This window comes from Mixophyes fleayi, chromosome 8 (genome assembly GCF_038048845.1).
Source record: "Mixophyes fleayi isolate aMixFle1 chromosome 8, aMixFle1.hap1, whole genome shotgun sequence".
NCBI classification, from domain to species: domain Eukaryota; kingdom Metazoa; phylum Chordata; class Amphibia; order Anura; family Limnodynastidae; genus Mixophyes; species Mixophyes fleayi.
The window spans coordinates 76,663,762-76,686,599 of NC_134409.1; the positions used below are offsets into that span (position 1 = coordinate 76,663,762).

Consider the following 22,838-nt stretch of genomic DNA (forward strand, 5'->3'; position numbering starts at 1 on the left):
GCATTCTACTCTTGATTAACTAATTTTCCTGTGTACTAAAGCTGATTTACGCATTCGGGAACGTGCCCTGGAGAAAGGAAGGGGTGAAAGGGTTAAGCCTCATAATCAACTTCAGTCTCGGCAGTCCTCACCCCTAAACAATTAACCCGAGCAGGTGAACTGCTCTCGTTTAACCAAAGAGGAGCGTCAGAGACGCCAACTGGTAAACTTATACCTTTACTGTACAGCTCCAGGAAACTTACTTGATTCCTGCACCAAGCTTCCGGGAAACTCCCGCTCCTAACCGGTGGAGAAGCTAGGTTAGGAATAGTCAATTCTCCACAAATCTGATTGTGTACTAACGATCACTCTTGAACATGCTCAGCGAACCAAGAACCTCTGAGCTCTTCTTCATTCTAGTGTTGCTGGAAACTTCATTACTGCAACAGTGGTTCAAGAGTTGCGGTTACCCATAGATTCGTTACCTCGACCTTTCTACATCACTTCAATTAATGGGAGTCGCAGCTCAAATAGTATTATCACCCACCAGACTCATCCTCTGAGGAGTAGAGGGGGTCTTCTGTACTCAGAATTTGCTTAAGCTTCTTATCATTCCCAAAGCTTCACATTCCTTAGTCCTAGGTTTACCTTGGCTCCGGTTACAAAACCCCCAGATTGATTGGACTACATCTCGGATTACATCCTGGGGCATATCTTGTAAGGACTCATGCCTCTAGGGTGTCTTACCTCTTCGGACCACAGTCTCCTCTGGTCAAGACCTTCCACCTTTACGTTACAGGGACTTCTCAGATGGTGCTGACTCCTTACCACCACATAGAGAGTGGGATTGTCCAATCGATTTGATGCCAGGGAAGACACCCCTAGGAGGCGTACCTAAAAGCGCTCTCTCCCCGAGACTAAATCAATGTCTGAGTACATCCAGGAAAACCTTGAGAAGCGGTTTATCCGTCCATCTTCCTTAGCTGCTAGAGCAGGTTTCTTATTTGTGAAGAAAAAAAGATGGCGGTCTCCGCCACTGCATTGACTATAGAGGTTTGAACGATATTACCATCAAAAATCATTATCCTTTGCCCCTAATCACAAAATTATATGATCGTGTCAGAGGAACCTTCACCAAATTGGATTTAAGAGGGGCTTACAATTTAATTTGAATTTGTGAAGGGGACAAATGGAATACTGCTTTTAACACTCGTGATGGGCACCACGTGTACTTAGTCATGCCATTCGGATTGAGTAATGCCCCAGTGGTATTCCAGCATTATGTCAATGAAATTTTCCTGGCAACGGCCGGGTAGAGGCGGAAGTGATGTCCCAGTCGTCATGATGACGGCCCGGATGAGGGACAGTGAGTACAAGCGAGCCGCTGCGGCTCGTAGTAAAGCCGCGGCTCATGAAAATATGGGGCTACATAGCCACAGACCAGTCAGAGTGCCCATGCTCACTCCTGTCCACTGTCCAAACCTCCTACAATGGGCATATGAGAACTGGACTATGGATCAATGGAAAAAGGTGGCCTAGTCTGATGAGTCACATTTTCTTTTACATCATGTCGACGGCCAGGTGCGTGTGCGACCTTTAACTGGGGAAGATGCACTATGGGAAGAAAGCAAGCCAGCGGAGGCAGTGTGATTCTCTTGGCAATGTTTTGCTGGTAAACATTGGGTCCTTGCATTCATATGGATGTTACTTTGACACATACCACCTACCTAAATATTGTTGCAAACTAAGTACACCCCTCATCATCATCATCAACATTTATTTATATAGTGCCAGCAAATTCCGTAGCGCTTTACAATTGGGAACAAACATTAATAAGACAATACTAGGTAGCAGCACAGTGGCCTAGTGGTTAGCACATCTGTCTCACAGCACTGGGGTCATGAGTTCGATTCCCGACCATGGCTTTATCTGTGTGGAGTTTGTATGTTCTCCCTGTGTTTGCGTGGGTTTCCTCCGGGTGCTCCGGTTTCCTCCCACACTCCAAAAACATACTGGTAGGGTAATTGGCTGCAATCAAAAAAAAAAAAATTGACCCTAGTCTCTGTCTCTGTGTGTGAATGTGTGTCTATAGTAGGGAATTTAGACTGTAAGCTCCAATGGGGCAGGGACTGATGTGAATGAGTTCTCTGTACAGCGCTGCGGAATTAGTGGCGCTATATAAATAAATGATGATGATGATGATGATGATGATGATACTAGGTAACACATACAGAGAGGTAAGCAACGGTATCTCCTGATGGTAGCGGCCTCTTTCAGCACGATAATGCCCTGCCACAATGGAAACATTGTTCACATACTACAGGACACCTTCAAAGGTCTTTTGGGTCAGAGCTGTTTTGGGTGGCACAAAAGAGACGTACACAATAAGAGGTAGGTGATTTTAATGTTATGGCTGATCGGTGTAACAGTCCTTTACACTTGTACTGAACACCAAAAAGGAGTACAGGTGATCAAAAAACATCTATAAATACTAGAGATGAGCGGTTTGGATTCAGAGAAATCCAAAAGATCCGAGATTTGTGGATCCATGTATAAACAAAACACAACTCAATTCTTTGTGCCAAAATTGTATCTGAAAATGAGGCAAAAAGTCATTCCCGGGAGAAAAAAATTCAAAAGATTGATATATATATATATATATTTAGCCCTACCCTATCCTCATATGCCATTTTAGAGCAGACAGCGTGTAGGAAGGAAGGTGGCTTGCAGGCTGTACTCCTAAAATAGTGTGTAGAGAGTGACTAGAGCGTTCAATGGTTTACCTTTTAGAGTGCCCGTGTCATTTGAAATATGTAGGGGAAACAAAAAGGGCTCTGAAATCATGTATACAGGAACATGTTAGAAATATAAAGATTAGATCAGAATTACATGCAGTTTCAAGACACTTCATAAAATATCAAGCAACTAAACATATAACATTGGGTGAAAGAGATGGAGATTTAGCAGAACCGAACCCACCCGAACTTCGCCTATCCGAGTAGCGAGCCGAGCAGGCTCGGTACTCTCACGCCCATTCGGATTCGAAACATTGGGTGAAAGAGATGGAGATTTAGCAAATTATCTCACAGAGAAATGGATTGGATTTATAAATTGGGTACAATGACACCTTCTGGGTTGAATGAGACTTTCAAATAGAGATGGGTGGGCTTGGTTCCCCGAGAACCTAACCCACCCGAACTTCGCCTATCCGAGTAGCGAGCCAAGCAGGCTCGGCACTCTCCCGCCCATTCGGACTCTAAATCGAGGCAAAACGTCATTGTGATGTAGTCGGATCTCAGAGCTCGGTTCTCGCGATATTTGAAATGCATAAATACCCGCCTACACAGCAATCCATCGCCATTTGACAGGGGGAGAGCAGGGTTAGGTCACAGGTGGTATTAGAGCAGGGACAAAGCAATAATTGTACACCTTATTCTTTCTATTATTATTATTTTTTTTTCAATATTTTGCACTACAAATGCTTTGGGGTCTCCCATATTCCCCAGTGTGAGACAATAATTTTTCTGCCTACCAAAAGTCATATTTAGCAGCAGTATCTATACAATATTTTGCACTACAAGAGCTTTGGGGTGTCCCATATTCCCCAGTGTGAAACAATAATTTTCTGGCTGCAAAAGTCATATTTTGCAGCACTATCTATTGAATATTTTGCACTACAAGTGCTTTGGACTCATTAAAATGGATTCAAAGCAGTCCACATATGAGCAGGATCAGCAAGCAGGTGCTGGCACCAGTCCTGATGGTAGTGTTCCCAGTATATCATCTGGTAAAGCCTATGTAAAAGTACATAGTCTTTTTAAATCAGGGAAAAAAACACACACCAAAAAAAAAAAAGTACCGTGTTGAAGCGAAAAAGAAGTGTAACTGAGGAAAAGTTAACTGCTGGTAAAAAAAAAATTGCCAACATGCCATTCTACACACGCAGTGGCAAAGAAAGAATGAAGCCTTCGCCTTTCTCTATTAGAGGCAGATCAAAAAATGTTACTGCGCCTTCTTCTTGTACGGTCACTCGTGACCAAGCAAGACCAAGTAATTTGGAGTCTAAAAGTGGTGCACAACTACTGTTATGCGTCAAAGCCGAGCTGCAAGAAAACAGTAAGGCATTAGAGGATAATGTATGCTCTGAATCAGAAATGACAACAATCCCTGTGGAGAGTCCATCCACCAGTAGTATGTCTAATCGTGAGCATTCTGTTTGTGTACCCATAAAGAAGGGCCCTTTCAGCAGTTCTGCTGATGTGTGCCTGAACAGCCTGAGTGTAGCCGGTGATACACAAATTGAGGATACCACTTTGGAATTAGAAGAGGATGAGGGGGAGATTTGTGTAGGCGACGAGGGCGCTAATGAGGATGTTGATGAGGATGATGCAGACACATACCAAACTGCCTTTGTCCATTTCTTTTTATTTTCTACAGTCTATGCAGGCTGCTTTTTTTTACTATTTTCTACAAGTGGAGGGGGGCCTATAGAGACAGAAACCAAACTGCCTTTGTCCATTTCAATTTATATTGTACAGTCTATATCGGCTGAATTTTTTTAATATTTTCTACAAGTGGAGGGGGGCCTATACAGACAGAAACCAAACTGCCTTTGTCACTTTTTTTATATATTTAACTATAAGTGTAGGGTGTAATATACACCCAAAGGCAATGGCTGCATTGCCAATAGGCATAGATGGAGAGGAAGACAATCTGGTTTGTGTGTAGAATTAATGACGGCCTACCAGAAATTAAACTGTTTTTTCCATAATTTATTAGCTTTACAATTACCTTACTTATCCAAAAAACAGGTGGAGCACTAAATTAGGTTATTTTAGGCCCCAAAAAATTGATTTTTAAACAAAATTGCAGAACAAAACCAAACAACCAAAACCAAAACACGCAAGGGTGGTTTTGCCAAAACCAAAACCCGAAGGTAATCCAGATCCAAAACCAAAACCAAAACACGGGGGTCCATCTCTACTTTCAAAAAGCTCCTTTCATTGTGTGATATCAACGTATATTCTTTTTTCACATTTCTATTTTTTTCACAGCTAACTTGCATAAAAAATTAGAGACTTTTGCTGTATTGTTCATTAACCTAGTGAGGGTTAGGTCTTATAATGGAATATAGGTATGATTCCGTTTTTGCCTTGGGGAAAATTGTTATGATGGGTAATATATGAACTGTATATTCTATTGTAAGACGATATAAGATTTAGGTTAAATATTTATATAGAATGAGAACGGGATGTGATATCTAAGAAAAATGCATTTAAGAGCTGATATGTTTACAAACTGTAATGGAAAATAGTATGCAAATTAGAATAAAGAGTTATCTTAATATATATTGTACTGATATTTACTTCTAATTTAGGATCTATATTTATAAACAGAATGTTATATGTATTTTATTAAGGGGAATTTATAACCACCAAAAAAGATGGCGCCAGGACCCTGTATTGAGACATATAAATAATTTAAAGGGCCGAGCCTGAGATATATTAATTAAATATATGCACATTACATTAGAGGTTTATTATGTCAAATTCTGTATGAAATTGGAATGTGATATGTGAAGAGGTTTATGTTAGAACTGTATTAGATTCTGTCTGTAAATGGGGGTGGAAATGACACTATGGACAGAGGCAGAAGTGATGTATACAGAAACTCGCACTGAGATTGCAGGTGATACCAGATTGGCTCTATGTATGCTTCATGGACTATATATACTGCCAGTTTAAAGTTATTAAGTATACCCCCTGAGGAAGTCAAGTTGATAAAACACGATGGAAAAAAAATACCTGCCTGGGACAGCTCCTGTACAGTTGGTGTGGAACCTTATTCCTGCCCAGAGTTTGGTTACCACCTGGGACAACACTGCTGTATGGGACTTCAGATAAGCTTTGAAGAATTGTTTTAAATATCTGGGCATTTGAATGTCTGAAATATCTTTTATATTAAAATATATTGTTTTATACTGGTGGTTTTATTATTGATATGCAGTAATCCAAAGAGATGTATATGGTACGCAGATTGATATAGAGATTACATCTAATACTTGTGAAGGATGTATTACACTATTGTCTTTAATTTGTATGGAGCTTTGCAGTTTCCAATATGGATTCAAATGTGTACTAACTTGGAAAAAACTTGACAGGAATTTTCATCTTCTGGAATTGACTTTATATATCAGATAAGCAAATTTTTCATTATCCTTTGATATACAGTGACTCGCTACACTATATAAATATTCACAATTGTTTATTACATACTACACTGTTTGGTGCTTCTGCTTTTTTTTATTAATATATATTATAAAGTACTATATAAATTATGACATCAACATAGTAGTCAAACTAGTATTTCAATTTAGTGGGGCATCATTCTGAAGTAGTATTTTTATTTCTGATTATATTTAGTAGAGAAAAACAGGATGCTGTTGCTGATGACTCGGAGCAGCACACCCCAAAAACAATTTGATTTATTTAGTTTAAAATACAAAGTTTTTATAGTGAAAGAAACAATCTTCTGAGGGTCAGTTTAAGTGACCTCGTTATGAAGCAGGCAAAAAACAGAGTTTAACTGTGAGCAGCATCCACAAAAAAACACTTATTTCTTTTAAAATCTCTTCCCCTTTTCTAGTCAAAGTAATTTTACATTTGGTGAGGGGCAGTCTCAGTGATCTCTTTATTAAGTGTGCAAAAAAACCTGCTGTTTGAGTTGGAGGAGCATCCCCCAAGAAACAATATATTTTTTTCTTCTTTCTTTTGTACTCAAAGTAATTTTGGGGCAGTGAAAGTCATTTTTATTAAACAGGCAAAAAATAGGGTGCTGTGGATGAATGTGAGCAGCAGTATATTGCAATTAATTTCAAAGTCTCTCTTTGCCATGACAATGAACTTTATCCCAAAAGCAACATTTCCACTGCATTTTAGCCCTGCCACAAAAGAACCAGCTGAAATCAGGTCAGTGATTCTCTCGTTAACACAGGTGAGAGTGTTGATGAGCACAAGGCTGGAGATCACTCTGTCATGCTGATTGAGTTAGAATAACAGATTGGAAGCTTTAAAAGGAGGATGGTGCTTGAAATCATTGTTATTCCTCTGTTAACTATGGTTAACTGCAAGGAAACACGTGCAGTCATCATTACTTTGCACAAAAGTACTTCACAGGCAAAGGATATTGCTGCTAGTAAGATTGTACCTAAATCAACCATTTATCGGATCATCAAGAACTTCAAGGAGAGAGGTTCAATAGTTGTGAAGAAGTCTTCAGGGTGCCCAAGAATGTCCAACAAGCGCCAGGACAGTCTCCTAAAGTTGATTTAGCTGCGGGATCAGGGCACCATCAATGCAGAGCTTGTTCAGAAATGGCAGCAGGCAGGTGTGAGTGCACCTGCACGCACAGTGAGGTAAAGACTTTTTGAGGATGGTGTCAAGAAGGCCAGCAAAGAAGTCACTTCTCTCCAGGTAAAACATCTGGGGCAGACTGATATTCTGCAAAATGTACAGGGATTGAACTGCTGAGCACTGGGGTAAAGTCATTTTCTCTGATGAATCCCTTTTCAGATTTTTTGGGGCATCTGTAAAAACGCTTGTCCAGAGAAGGAAAGATGAGCGCTACCATCAGTTCTGTGTCATGCCAACAGTAAAGCAACCTGAGACCATTCATGTTTGTGGTTGCTTCTCAACCAAGGGAGTGGGCTCACTCACAATTCTGCCTAAGAACACAGCCATGAATAAAGTATGGTACCAAAACATCCTCCAAGGTCAACTTCTCCCAACCATCCAAGGACAGTTTGGAGATGAATAATGCCTTTTCCAGCATGATGGAGCACCTTGCCATAAGGCAAAAGTGATAACTAAGTGGGGGATCAAAACATCAAAATTTTGAGTCCATGGCCAGGAAACTCCCCAGACCTTAATCCCAATGAGAACTTGTGGTCAATCCTCAAGAGGCTGGTGGACAAACAAAAACCCACAAGTTCTGACAAACTCCAAGCATTGATTAGGCAAGAATGGGCGGCCATCAGTCAGTATGTGGCCCAGCAACATCTGACAAAAAGGTATAAAAACAGTGAAGCAGAAAATTTTGTGTAAACAAATATTTGTGTCATTCTCAAAATTTTTGGCCATGACTGTACAGCCGATAGTCATCATCACCAATGCATATAGTTGCAGCCTCCAGTACTCACAAAAGAAACATTTGTTATACATTTTCATTTTAATATATACCATTCTTATTATTTACCATTTCATATAAGTGTATGTGAACTTAGGTGATAGAGGCTCTAAAATATTTAGTGCAATAAAAAAACAAAGTAATTAGGGTTCAATATTATAGAACAAAACATATAGCAAAGCTAGGTGGAAATTTTCCTGGTGCACCTTTTGTTTACCAGGTGTAAAAGTCTGTGAACAATAAGAAAATGGGGCACCCAATGGTGAAGTGCACTGTAATGTCACGAGAGGCCTCGTGCCCAGAAACCAGGGCGAATCTAGGTTGGTGGCCTAGAGTGAAAGGGCGTAGTGAGACACCTAAAACACTGAATGAGTGACTTAATGTCTGGAAGGCAGTTGGGAGGCCCCCAGACGTTATGCATTTTACCTGCTTGTATCAAATATAATTATGCAAGGGCTTATCTTTGATCTTAGAGTTCATAGAGTTCCATTTTGAAGGATGATGCACTTTATATGTCTTAACACTTAAATAATAGATAGCTGATCACTTTATATATACATATACTATTTGTGTGTATGTATATATATATATATATATATATATATATATATATATTATAAGGGTACATCTAAATAACGACATTTTGCCATTGAAAATCTGTGAGAGGGGGGCATGGTGTTTGAGGGGCTACATTTTAAAAAGTATTAAAACTATTAAACTGAAATTTGGCATGCGAATGAAGAACCGTCCATAGGTGCCGTATGCCAAATTTCAGAAAAAAAGAATAAAAAATCTCCCCTTTTTTTTCCACTTCCTCTTTTTGCAAAAGTCACTGGTTTTTTTGGGGGAGAGCGTAACTCAGTGTACAGGAGGTCTAAAGACCTGGGGTTTGTTTTATAAGAAAGCTATTAGGGCTGAGGAGTGCCTTTGAGGGTTTAAAATTTTGAGAAAGTTATAGTTTTTTTACAATTTGGTAAAATATGCCCCATTTTAAAGATAGGGGGATTTCATAACGTTGCACATGTCAGTTAGAGGTTTGTGCTGGGTGTACTCAGACTGGCTTCACTTGAGAGCACAAACATGGCCGAGTCTGGCTAAGGGATTTTCATCTCTGAGCTGAAGAAATTACCCACACTTTCTAGCCACAGGGGGGCTGTTTAGTATTTCGGGGATATGGGGGGGGGGGGGGCACCCTGTAGTACTATTAGCCCAGGCACTGCTCTCAATTGAGAGTTTAATCTCTCCCTGAGACAGCTGTTAGTGAATCCATTGTAAACCTCCCGCCTCTCAGTGACATCAGTTAATTTATTCAAAAGTGCTTTGTGGTACTTGTACTGATCAGTGATCAGTGATCACACTCGGTGGTAATCACAGCGGGGAGTAGATGTGAGGTATCTGGACATTAGCATCTGACATGTCCCAAACTAACCAAACTAAGCAGAAGCTTCTCTACCATTTAAATGTATTTCAAATACAGTATATTATTTTGTAGTTTTTTTATGAAGTTATTCTACTGTCCCTTTCTAAGACAGATACCCTAAACTATGATAAAGGTAAACTAAGAAAATGTATTACTACTGTATGTGTGTATTCCAGTGAACACACAAATCTGTGAATTAGCAGCTCCACCATTTTGTGAGTGACAGCAATCTCACTACATGATAGTGCTGAATCTGCAGCTAACCGCAGGATGTGATGACATACCATGTCTGTATTGCGCAAGGAACACGTCCAGTAAGGTTTCTGCCTTAATCGTCGTAATTTCATTGCTTTTTGCAGTTTGAGCTGAAGAGTTTCAATCGTCTTCTTACATTGTAGATTGTGTATAAGGAACTTTAATTGGACATGTTAAACCGTAAGTTTTTTTTGTCTATAGAATATATATATATATATATATATATATATATATATATATATATATATATATATATATACACATACACACACACACATATTTTTTTCCTACTTCTTGAGTTTAGAAAACTATGAGATAACTATTGATTTTGGAAACTAAACAACAGTGGGAACAACATGAACCAAGTATAAACAAGCAAAAATAATTCCTTGAGGATTAAGGATGATAAAGCATTTCCCATAATGCATTTCCCATTTCTACACAATTGTTCCTTTTAATTTATGAAAATATTAATTGATAGCAGACAGGAAATTCTAGAAAAGAAAAACAGCAACAATAAAACAATTCAAGCAAAATTAGAACCTTTTACAACATGCAAGAATTCATAAATCTAGACATATTTACAAAAAAACAAACTAGTTAAAATAGAAACTGATTGTTTTTAAAAGACATACATGATTACCAAATAGACTGCAGGAATTAAAATCTAAACTCAAAAGATAAAGAAAAAATCAAACTTCATAGAAACCAAAACAATGGAACGTTTACCAAAGTGTAACATTTTAAATGACTTCGTAAACCTGTTGGAAAAAAATCCAAAAATTCAGCAGGAAAAGAAAAGTTATTATGAGAGCTGGAGATAGCTCAATCCACATGTGCTACACATGAGAGTCCGCTCCTGATTGGCTGCCTGTCTATTCAGTAGATTGGAAGTTGACTCAATTTGCATAGGAAGCAGCCCTCTTCATCTCTGTGGGGATTTTTTTGCGCCTTACGGATTACGTTTAATCAAAGAAGAAGTTGTGTAGGTTTTCTAGGTATTTGTTTTACAAATACTGCTCTACGGAAAATATTAAGGGGACAATCATTTTCAAAATAATCATGTGGGCAAATTTATTATATTGTATTTACTATAAGGGTGCATAAATATTTCTTATTTAATAAAAAGAGCCAAAGTTTTTTCTTATTTAATACAAGTTGGCATTGCCTATTATTATTTAATACAAGATTTATTTTATTACCCTGGTATTCATCGGATTGGGCAAGGCAAATCTAGAAACAAACCTGATGATGGGCAGCATGGTCTTTTACAGAAGGTAGGAGGGTTTTTTTAAATAACATTTATAAACTTTTTTATAAATTGACACACATCATTGTCAATATGATATTTCAGCTTCCAAACCGCTGGTCCGCTAATCCACATCCACATCTAACATACCAACAATAAATTAAGTTACAATAAGAACACTGCAATATTATTTGAGACAACAAACTGAACATTTTAATGTCTTACAAACTAAAATGTGATCAAACAAAGACAGTCCTTCATCTATGAACCACACAATAAAACTATTCAAGAGCATAAGTACAAATTGTTGTGTACTTTAAGCCATACTTACCAACTTTTTTAAGTTGATGTCCGGGAGACCCTCTGTAGCAGGTGGGCGTGCGGGGGGCGACGTAATGATGCAAATTGCGTCATTTGACAGCGGGGGGCGGGGCTAAACGACGCGATTCACCGGGAATCGCGGCGTTTGGGATCTAATTCTGCCCACTTCACTAGGAAGTGGGGCACTTCCTAGTGAAGTGGGCAGAATTGAGGAGATTGCCACACTCGCCCGGGAGTGCGGGAGACTCTCGCAAAATGCGGGAGTCTCCCGGACATTCCGGGAGAGTTGGCAAGTATGCTTTAAACTTTGAAATACCTTTGGAAAAAGTAATGCCACATTAAAGGAGTAAGTCAAAACTTGATATACAAATAAATCTGATCCATATTTGACAATCATGGAATAAATACAATATTGTCTTAACGACATAGTTAAAGTAACAATCCCATTTTAAAAAATCCAATTTAAAAAGGTTTTTTACATAAGTGTCACACGTCAGGCTCTCAGGTCCTGTTACTTACCTCTCTGCTGTCTTTCTAAGCTGTGCTTGCGATCCTCAGGTTCTGCTGCTTTCAGATCTCTGCAGGATGCTGCCCAGTCTGTCTTCACTCCAGAGATCCCTCCAGAATCAGGGTATGGCCGCTGCCATCTTGGATTCGGTCACATGATTCCTCCCAACCAATCAGGGGATAGCAGCCTCCACTCCAGGTTTCCCTCCAAAACCAGTTCCTGGGAGCTACCATCTTTGATATGGTCATCTGACCCATCTCAGCAACTCAGAGCGCTGCTTCTGCCCAGCTGACCGCAGTCTCCAATAGGGAATCAACAAGTACTATAAAAGGACTTCCTGAAGCCCTTACCTGTTGCCAGTGCAACATTGTTATTTCAAACGCAATCCTTTCTGTTGTTCCAGTTCAGACAGTGCATTCCGGCTCCAGTCTGTTTCTATCATTCCGGTTCCATTCTGGTTCCGTCATCCAGCATTCTGGTTCCACTATTCCGGTTTCGTTCTGGTTCTGTCAACCAGCATTCCGGTTCTGTTCCGGTTCCGTCATCCAGCATTCTGGTTCTAACATTCCATTTCTAGCATTCCAGTTCCATTTCGGTTCCAGCATTTCGGTTCAGCAATTCAGTTCCTGTCTGTCTTTTCTGCTAGTTTATCACCACCTGTTATTATCCTTTCACCTACATGCAAAGGAATATAATCAGACCACCTGATTTTGTGTACGTAGTCACCAGCCTAACTCCAGAGACACAACCCAGTCTGGGAACGGACAGATCCTCAGACGTGACAATAAGTCATTGCAGCAGGCTATAAGAAGAATGTTAATATTTCCGGTTTTCCATGATTTGTGTCTTCAGGCTGCTTTTAATGATATATAATTCTACACAGTGTCATGGATAACATAGCCACCACAGTCACATAGTACATTATGTAGTGGGTGGAGAAAGTCCTAGAGGTAAGTTTGATTTATCCCAAATTAAAGTCAAAAGAGATGGATATGCAGTCAAATACAAATGCTTCATGCAAAAATATCAAGGTGTGACTCAAATGAATGGTATAATAGTGGTTCTTAATATCTGGCAACCCCTTTCCTCCATCACTGGTACTTAGCCTGGTACTTAGCCTGGGTTGTTTGCATGACCAGATGAATCTTGAAATGATCTTTTATATTTATTTAACTATCTTTCCAGGGACATGAACAGGGATTGTTGGAGAATATTATTAGATTCCCTGAAGCATATTTATCTTGACTGCGATTTTCCACCCAAACCAAAATGAAATGATCTGCTGTCCCCATATATGTAAGTCCAGTTTAACGCTAGCAAACATTAAGAGGAATTTCCCTTTATTCTTTAAGTACTGTTAATAATAGTACTTAATTTTCACTCTTTTTCAATTAAAATTATAATTCTGTGACAATACATGCCTACTGTAGTTTGTGATATGTATATGGACATAAGATTTAGTGTAGTTTATTCTATCACCAAATAGTGTGGAATCCAATATTTTATAAAGGTTCAGGAGGGATATATGAGCGACAAAATCAGTAAGCAAAACATTGACATTTTCTATATGTAAATATATAAGCTCCATCAATGGCGTTATCATTAAAGCAAATATAAGGGGGGATAGCAGACATCCCTGTCTTTTGCCATTTCTAATGTGGATATTACTTGATATCATACACTTCACTTATACTTTGTCTGACGGGTTGGAATAAAGTGTTTTAATTCCCATGAAAACATCATTAACCAGGGTCTAATTTGCACAGAGTGGAAAATAAAAAGGGCCAAATGATTCTGTCAAATGGCTTTTCAGCACCAAAGGACAGATAGTATGTTAACTTTATTTATTTTATGGACCAATTCAACTTTTAGTATACTGTCCATTGCTTGGCAGCCTGGAAGAAAACCAACTTGATCATGATGTATGAGATCAGGCAACACTTGATTTAATTTAGTAGCTAAAATCTTAAAAAATAGCTTTATATTGTTGTTTTATAATGAGTTGGGTCAATAGCTAATACTTAATTGTATAAGACTCATAGATGAGGAAGTAGAACATGTTTAAAGGTTTTATACTAACTGTTGTAAGCATTTCGGCTTGGGACATTCCCTGACTAAGCCTAGGGAGATGACATCCTAACAGGAACAATTTAATTTCCTTGCATGATGCTGGGTTGGGCTTTCAGTTAATTGGAGAATTTTACAATTTCTCAAAATCCGAGAGCATTTTTACTGGGTGCTAAAGCAATTTTAGTCCTTGAATGCGACCCCCCCTCCCCCCAAAAAAATGAACTAGGAAATTAAATATAACTGTTTACAAAAATTGATTGGTTGATGTGGAATCAATTCTGAATGAACAACAATTTAGGTGAAAACTTACCAAGAGGATCAAGCCCTCAAAGAATTAGAAAGAAAAAACAGGGCTTATCATTGAGACAGCTGATAAAGGAGGAGGCTTAGTTATCCTAAATAAAGATGAAACTATAACAGAAGCCACTATATTACTTTCTGATACCACAATAACTACTTAACTCAGATCAAACAACACAATTCCACTATGAATTAACTGAGCATCTAGACACGGCTTACAAAAATCATTATGAATAAAAAAAGAATATGACTAGTCATACAGAATCCAAACATACCTGCACTTTTACTGATTAAAGGAATTAACTCAATGCTTGACACAGTGCACCTATATATTAATCTAAGGAAAGGTTTTAATGTTTAATAAATCTATATTTCACAGTTACTATTGTGGTTCAGTTGGGATTGGAAAACATCCATAATGCCCATCTCAAGTGGTCCAGTATGGAACTGGGGGTGCTTGTAGTGTTAGGAATGGGTGAGAGTACTAATAGGAGCCCCCAGAGCAGCTCCGTGCAGAGATTGCGTGAAGCTAGTGTGACAGAAAGGGGTGAAGTTTTAGGCTGCTACTGCACTCTGACCCACTAGTGTCACTTTGTACAAAGGTCAGAATCTGGTCCAGGCTGATTCACATGCCAGATAAATGAGCATGGACTGGTTAAACGGACAAATTAGACTACTCCCTGCCGACATTTGTATACCTCGTGTAACAATGTGTCTGAGTATGTGTATCATCAACTACCTTTTGGTGGTATGTAACAGCTCTTTTAAGAGCTATGTTATTCAGCAATAAACACTACTCTTCTTAAGGATCATGTTGTATTCCTGCAAGATACCTATTATCTGCGGAAATCTTGTGATCTACAGATAAGAATTACCATCTATTCAACGGCTGTCCTGTGTTGAACTAAGCGCCTGGAATCAATGATTTGCGTGCAAAAGAAGCAGTCAGGTGGAATTAGGCACAGTTACCAAAAAGAGGTGCTTCAGCAGCTAAACACAATACTCCAAAGTAAGCAGTCCCAGGTGTCTGTAAAGGGGCCTGGTGGTTGCAGTGACTACTCTCGTCCATCTGAAAGCACCATGGTGGTGCACAGTTTACACTCATTGACTTTGAGTATCATCAGTAGAAGTGACCATTAACAGCAGTTTACTAAAGAAAAGAGGAGAAATCTCCAGAGAGTGTGCAGTGGTGGGCTGGCCCGGGGGGCGGGGGGGTGTGTACCCGAAAAGAGTTTTCAGCAAAGCCGGGAACCTTGTCAGCGATCGACGTAGGAGGCTACTTCCTCAAAATGTGGAAAAGATAATGTTCATAAAAATTAACTTCAATTTCCACGAGAAAGGCCTTTCCTGCCAATTACATCAAAATACTGAGACTACTGTAATGGTGGATTCCAAGGGTGATTAATTAATAATGTGTGTGGATGATGTACACACTGATGAGGGTGAGGATGAGGCTGAGGATGATGACAACAACATCTTGCCACAGTAGAGTTCATTAACAGCACTGTTACCTTAGGTGGTTTAAGCCCATTGCTGGCTTGTTTTGTGGGGGCCCAAACAAACCAAGCACATCAGCCACAAAAGTGGCACTCCTTGTCACTGAAGTGCTTGGTTTTTTAAAGTGTACATGTTCTTTTTAAGATCCAACATAAGGGTGGGTGGGAGGGCCCAAGGACAATTCCATCTTGCACCATTTTTCCTTTCAACTACCGCTGTGTGCCAATGTTACCTACATGTGCTATATACTGTTGTGTGCTTTGCAAAAATCTTAGACACCCTTTGATGATGCAGATGACTCAGCACAACATTTTGACATCTGGTCTTGTCTACTGTAAAAGAATTGACCAAAATTAGTGACACCTCTGGTGTAACTCTACCTGATCAACTATCAACATCCAAAGAATGGTGGAGGATTATTTAAAAAAAATTTGAACGCTATAAAGACAACAGTTTTATTAACAAAGAACAACGTTGCTTGCAGAAGTAATGTAAGCATGGATGTCTAAATAGACGTGTATATGTATTACTCAACGATTCCACTTTGCTGCTCTAAACCAGAACTCGGGGGTCAGTGAACATCTCTAATAGAAACTAATCACATTAACATATTCTTTTACTGTCCTTATAATAAAGATTTAAGATATAAGGCTGGCACAACATGCATTGTAATGGTCTGTGCAATTAGCTGGCTTCTCCACGCTAGCTTTCTTGGTGTCCCTGCATGTTTGCAGCCTTATAATTAAACTATACCCTTTAATGGATCTAGTTCTGTAGTAACTCTTATTTTTCCATATACATTATTTACTTCTGATAAGAATGAGTAACCAGTACATATAATTTCTTTGTTAACATTGACAGTGTCACTATCATAACTTGGTCCACCTGGTCATGTGTGGCATGCGAATGTGAAAATATTAATAATAAATAAATAATAATGGATACAGTAAAGGGTGGCAAAATACAGCAATTTTAAACATTAGATGGTAACATTTGAATTCAAATTAGATACAGTTTGTGATGTGTAACAATAAAAAGTGCAAAACAATGCTAAAAACCAACTTCCCTAGCTCCCATTCACAATGATTGCATCAGAGAGAAACAAAGTTTACTGCTGGTGGAGAAACTAAACTGGCAGACATTTCCCATAGGAAATGTTTATTTAGCCAGAAACTAGATTAATTGATTTACACATTTACAAATACGGTAATCAAATCTGCAAAATGGTCACTAATTTAATTTTGACAAATTTGCTTAACTTTAACAATTTTCTGAAGTAACTTTTAAGCCTTCTGAGAAACAACATTGTAAAAGGCAGCTGTCATGCAGAAGTGATAAACTCCAGGGGGTAAATGTATCAAGCTGAGAGTTTTCCGGCGGGTTTGAAAAACCAATCAGATTCTAGCTATCATTTATTTAGTGCATTCTACAAAATGATAGACAGAATCTGATTGGTTGCTATAGGCAACATCCCCACTTTTCAAACCCGCCGGAAAACTCTCAGCTTGATACATTTACCCCCAGAAGTGATATGCAGGTTTGGAACTATAGAAACTGATGTCTATTAATGGTACTTCAGTATTGTACTAAAAATAGATTAGTAAAGTAATTAGTCAGTATTCAGCAAGGTATAGCATGTGGTAAAACAATGGGCAGATTAAAGACTAAAAGAGTAGAAGAATGTGCATCATCTTGGTGAAAAACATTACTATATTATAATATTAGTCCTATTGAAAAGACATCACTAAAACTGATTAGTTATATTTTTGTACATGGTGACAGTGGCTTTGCTTGGGTATTTCCCATGCACCTTAGAAAACGTTACTGATTAATGGCTAATAAGTTTGGGGCATTAGATAGAATAAGAATGTGGATGGTTGCCAGCAATACATAAGGAAGTAGAGACGTATATTAAAAAAAATATATTTGTGCAAAAGTGATCCTGCTAATCACTAGAAAAGCAATGGTGAGCGATGCTCAAATTAATTGAATAGACCACCTAAGAAAAAGCAGAAAAAAATTTCAGGTAGATAGAAACATATTTCGCAGCTGACAAATTTGATTAAAATGGCCAAATTTCAAGTGAAAGATCTTACTGGGAATTAAAATGGATACAAGTTTGCAACCCATAGATAAAGAGAATAGTTTAAATTTTGCAAAATCTACAGAAACGGCTGGCAATGGTACAAATTCAGGCAGAAAGAAATACTAGTTCCATGGCTAAACAAAGCAAAACAATAGTTACATGTGTACAATGTTTACATAACCCAGAAAGCAGATGGACAGTTAAAGGTTAAAGGAAAAGTGGCAAAATAATCTTGCATTGAATATTTATTCTGTAAAGACTGATCCTGTTTTTGTTTTGTTTAGTTTTTTAAATACATTTTGACAGACATAAAGAAACATGACTAAACCAATTCCTAAATAAGTTGGAAATCTGAAATGACCTTCACTAATAAAATAATATTTACATTTATACATATACTAATTTGTATCTATCAAATGCACAAATTTATATATTTCACATATGAGCAAGATCATTAATGTGGATATACATTCAAAAATACAGGAAACATGTAACTGAAGTCTTGAAATATAGGCTATCTGCATAAGGGGAAAACTTGGAGAAAGAATAAAATTCTACTCCAAGGGATATGAAGTACAAATACTATATTGTAAAACTGTGCTATATTGTTGTGAAAATTCTAGAAACGCTGTGATATCCTACACCTGGTTTTCAGATGCAAGGAATCCAGGAGCCAGTCTCAATTAAAAGTCCCTGCCTTCAATGTTGGACCTTCACACATCAAAAGATCTAATTACATGTGGCCTTTCATCAGACCGTTCGGAATACATATTCACACAGAACAACAAAAACCAAAAACAAGCTAGTTTCCCACATCACAATACACAAGAGGCTTTGTAAACAAAGGCTCATTGTATCAGATATAAACAACAGAAATAGGTATATCCTATAGCAAGATTAAACAAGAGACAAATTTCTTTCCCTGGTCTCAGAAATAACGATTTCCTGTCTCATAATATACACATATCAAAAAATAAGTGCACATGCAATTACATAAATAAGTGCCCTGCGCAATTTGCTTTAAATAAATTTTTTATCAAAAGTTATTTTACAGTGATCCAGTCACAGGTACCTATGGTGTCATCTGGTTATTTAGAGGGGAACTTCCCTCCACTATTCAATTATCCTTGAGGAAGTCGTTACTGGCGAAACGCGTAGGTTTTCATCAGTTTATCTGATACCATACACGCTTAACGCTTTTACATCTCTGTTTCCTCCGCGAGCGACTAGGACTAAAAGACTTTAGAGTCCGTTTCTGCTGTATGCGCATGCGCAAGGAGGAAGACGCGGCAGCGTCCAACACTCACATCTGGAGTTTTGATAGTCCACATCTGGACTATCAACATATTTTGATACTTTCAGCACACTGAACTTATCCTTTCCATTGTTGTACAGCTGCCGCTATTGATGCTACACATTTGTGGACTTCTTTTGCTTTTCAGAGTACCATCAAAGACTATTGTGACACTATATTTTCGTCTAGGTACTTTATCTATCCAAAGTTAAGTCTGCTTTGATTTTACTACACATAGAGCTTTGCACTATTATAATAATGCACAGGGGTGGATTGGGAACTTAAATTGGCCCTGAAAAAAATAACTGAAGTGGCCTCGTGTGGGCGGGTTCAATTAAAATGTAGGTGGGGCCAACACAAAAGTAGGGGGGTTTAGAAGTACTGATATTTGGCTGTAGTAACATTTAAGAAAACCTAGATGTGATAACTTAATACACAGGGAGTCATCTCTAAAGGAATGCAGGGAAAAAGCTGTCAGTCCTGTGCTATAAAAATACATGAATCCTTTTGCATGATATGCGACTGGTTTATACCTCTGTCTCCAACTTGTTTAGTTGCTTACTAACACATCCTTCCAATATTCCCTTCATAGAAACATATCTGACTTTATTTAATAAGTTTAACTATTATGAAACTTGTTGGCACAAAAGCATTTGATCAGTCTGCCAGAGCAACATATGAGGACCTCACTGTTGCATCTTTCCCTGATGTCCTGAGATGCAAACTACCAGTCAAATCTCTCTCTAAGTGTGTGTGTGTGTGTGTATCAGTGTGTGTATGTCTGTGTGTCCTGTGCATTACAAAACATACTTTTCAAATGATCCATATAATAAATGGCTTTCCAGGTGCGATCATCACAAAGCTGTAATTCTTGCCACATTGCAACAAAACACTTATTTTGCAACAATTGTGTATGAGCCCTAATGTGCCCAGTGATTGGGGATGGTTTGAAATAACAGTGCAGGGAGGGTTGGAAGACAATGGCATAAGTGAAGGGGATAGCTATTCCAAGGGTTTGCTGGTGATACAGTAAGTGCAAAGGAGCAGGATTAATTATATTGTCAGGGGCTGGCCATATGTTCAACAAAGTGATCTGAGAATGGGACCAGTGCAAGGTAGAAGGCAGGCAATGGCATTAATACAGGAACCACTAAAGTATCACCAAAGCTGGATTAAAGCTCAGAGGGGCCTGGGGCACTTAAGACAGGGGGGTTGTCATTTTAGACGAATACACAGGCAAAACTGTGCACAACTGTTAGGTACACACAGCTCTGCCTTCACTAGCAGTACAGTGTGAAGCGAGACATACCTCCCAACTGTCCTTGTTGTCGGACCAAACCTGACTAAGCGAGTGTCACTCACTGGACTGTGAGTGCTACTTCTAAGGTAGCTAGGAACCGTGTCCGTCCATTATAATGAGGTACTGCGCATGTGCAGTCCCTTTTAACCTTCAGTTCTGTTCCTTTAACTTAATTGGCTGATCAGGCAACACTCCCTATATTAAGCACCTGTGGTCAATACCACGTTGCCTGATCTTGGAGTCTCATTCCTCATGAGTCTCTGAAGGTGTTCCAGTGCCGGCTCGTGTGTTCAGCTGATGCTGATTCCTGTTTGCCGTTTGTGGTTTCCAGACCACTTCTATTCCTCGTGTTCCTAGTGACTCCAGCAGCTGATCCCTATCCGCTGCCTCCGTGTATCTACAGTTACAGATTACTGCAAACTCTCCTGTGTTTCATCGTGACTCCAGCAGCTGATTCCTATCCGCTGTCTCCGTATATCTACAGTTACAGATTACTTCAAACTCTCCTGTGTTACATTGCTACTGTTCCAGCTGATTCCTGTTAGCTACTTCAGCGTGTATACAGAGTCCTGCTCGTCTCAGCGCTCCAGTCTGCATTCTACCTGCCGTCAGCTGACCCGCTGCCTACTGCTTCTACAGTGTGTCCATTTGTGTCAACTTGCCTGTTAGCATCGAGTCTACGCTCCTCGGCTTCCAGCTCTGCTATATCGCTTCAACTCTCTCGTGGTCTCCTGCTGTTCAATTCGATATACTACTGCTTCCTGAGTATTTGTCGTCCTTGCTGGCCTACCTACAGTGCGCTGCACCTACCTGCCGCTTCCATTCTGCAAGGACTTCTCATCTCGTCTGTTCCCTGCCGCTCAGGTATCCCTGCAGCTATCTCTAACAGCCTGCTCATCTGAACCACGGTATGCATACTTGTCATTGACTGTGCTGGTGTTTTGCATATCCATCTGGACTGAGTTGTTCTCCTCCGGAGTTTCCATCCTCTGAGACTATTGCTATTATTGACTGTGTTTCCTTTTGCTGGACTATTCTAGTGACATTGTTTATCTGTGCAGTGCTGTTCATTCATTATTATTATTGTGTGCAGTTCAACGTGGGATCAAGTTCAGTGTACCCGTCACCAGTTGCATATATCCTCTCACATAAGCAGTGGTACAACTTGCTACACGCAAACCACTGACTTCCACCTCCTTATTACTCCTGGACATTCTTCTCACTATAGCAGTGGTACAACTTGCAGTGGGCAGACCACTGACTACCCTCACGTGTCCTTGTCCATCCAGATCCTCGTGTTCAGTTACCTATTGTTTACCAGTGCTGCTAGTCATAGACTTTCTGAGCATTCTCTAACCATCTGCTGTTTCCAGTTCCATTATCACCCTGCCATCAGAGTATCATACACCAACTCAACTGCTCTGATAAGACCATCAGCGGGTGATACTGGGTAAAGACTCCTAGTGCCCATGACAGTAAGATCAGGCCATGACAGACCCAGATTCAGAACCCACAGCTAAAGAGATGCTGCAGCATCTGGTCACCCGTGTGGAAAAACAGGATGTTCGTCAAAAACTATTACTACAATGTTACCAGACGTTAGTCTCCCAAAGAACGTCTGGGCAGAATATTACAGCTTCTGTTGATGCTCCTGTGCTTTCCTCCGTTTCCCCAGTGCCATCCCAGGTGTCTACGGCTTCCACGCTTCACCTGCCAACTCCGTCAAAGTATGATGGAGATCTCAAAACATGTAGAGGTTTCCTCAACCAATGCTCAGTACATTTTGAGCTCCAACCTCAAAACTTTTCGACTCATCGTTCTAGAGTGGCCTATCTCATCTCATTATTCTCCGGACAAGCTCTCGCATGGGCTTCCCCTCTGTGGGAAAGAAATGATCCATTGTTACAGGATAGTGCCAAATTTATTTCCATGTTTCGTAATGTATTCGATGAACCAGGTTGTGTTATTTCCGCTGCCTCCAGCATTCTTCGTTTACGACAGGGTTCTCGTACAGTAGGACAGTACGTCATTCAATTTAGGATCTTAGCCTCTGAGCTTCAGTGGAACACTGAAGCGTTAATTGCCACCTTCTGGCAGGGGCTCTCGGACAAAATTAAAGATGCACTGACTACTCAAGAACTCCCTACGTCTTTAGAAGATTTGATTTCTCTTTGTCATCGTGTGGATCTCACATTTCGTGAGAGGGACTCTGAGAGAACTACTTCAGCTAAAACATCTCTTCGTCCCACTTCTCAAATTCGTCCTGCTTCACCTCCGGTAATACCGATGGAGATTGGACGTTCCAAACTAACCTCTGCAGAGAGGAATCGAAGAATTAAGAATAGACTTTGTATCTATTGTGCTGATACCACACA

General features: G+C 39.4%; 1 protein-coding gene across 1 annotated transcript in view; it reads right to left on the minus strand.

Moving 5' to 3' along the window:
* Nucleotides 1-22,838, minus strand: part of OLFML2B (olfactomedin like 2B) — a 216,320-nt gene that overhangs the window by 13,453 nt on the left and 180,029 nt on the right. The gene's annotated exons all lie outside the window — the stretch shown is intronic.